Raw genomic sequence first — 1,456 nt, 5'->3', positions numbered from 1 at the left:
ATGTAAAAATAATTTTTAATTAGTTAATATAACTAATTAATTTTTAATTAGTAAATATAACTAATTTTTTATTATAAAATTATTTATTAATCTTTATTTTTTTGAAGAATGTAAAATTTAAAATTTAAAATAAAAAATAATTTCTTTACTTATCGTAAATTTGTGAGAACTGAGGAGTGATCTTTATAGTTTTTTACTTTTTGTTTCTTCTCTGCTCCTTCATTTTTAGATGTCTCTTAATTTGTTGTTATATTATCTTAACAAAAGTTATTTGAAAGCCATATTCATTTGTTATGAAGCTTAACTCAAGAAGACAATCTTTCATATATTTTAAATCGTATTCCAGAATTGTAACAATTACTAACAAACCCATCACTAAAAAGTAGCAACATGAAGGCGAAGTAAGAGAGAGAAATTTAATATATTGCTTGGAAAAAAAAAAGCAAAAGTTTTAAGGATTGTTCTTCACCGGTACGTATCAGCTGCATGCACAAATCACTACCCTCACACTCACACTCACATATTCATAAAGGACTATCCTTTACCAATGCTGCATGCACAAACCACTACCCTCACACTCACACTCACATATTCACAAAGGACTATCCTTTACCAATGCTGCATGCACAAACCACTATCCTCACACTCACACTCACATATTCACAAAGGACACTCCTCACCGTATCACCCCTCCAGCAACAGACCAATTACTCTTCCTCAATGCATTGTCTCATTGTAAAATTACCTTATAAAAGGAACTTTTCTCTCTATATTTTTCATTGTTTCTCATAGTTTACCTTATAAAAGGAACTCTCCTCTCTTTATTTTTCATTATTTTTCTCCACACAATTTGATTCCACTCCTCTCTTCATGGCTGATAAAAAAAAGTAAGTTATTACTTTAAAAATTTAGAAGTTTAGAAAGTATTAATATTATTTAGAAATTTATAACTTTTTATTAAAAAAAATATTTTTAGTATTGATTATAGTGCAAAATATAATTTGAAGAAAATGATGATTATATTTTAAAATATTTAAAATATTTTATTTTGACAGAAATTATTTTTTGTAAATTTTAAGACAAAATTTAATTTTATTAGAAGAATAATAGAAATACTCCTTTTTTTGGGGTCAGAGTCTCTTAATACTTTTAAATTTAACAAAAAAGATAAAAAAAAATCCAGAAAGGCCCATAATCTATAATAATTGATTTCCTCTTTATTTTAAAATTGGATCTTTAACTGATCCAATGCTTTTTTTTTACTTTATTTTTTTTACAGGTTGAATCATCCCCACCACCCAGCCCCACCATAACAAAAAAAAAAATCCAGAAAGGCCCATAATCTATAATAATTGATTTCCTCTTTATTTTAAAATTGGATCTTTAACTGATCCAATGCTCAATGCTTACTTTATTTTTTTTACAGGTTGAATCATCCCCACCACCCAGCCCCACC

This window comes from Arachis ipaensis, chromosome B06 (genome assembly GCF_000816755.2).
Source record: "Arachis ipaensis cultivar K30076 chromosome B06, Araip1.1, whole genome shotgun sequence".
In the NCBI taxonomy this organism is placed as follows: Eukaryota; Viridiplantae; Streptophyta; class Magnoliopsida; order Fabales; family Fabaceae; genus Arachis; species Arachis ipaensis.
This window is presented reverse-complemented; position numbering follows the sequence as displayed.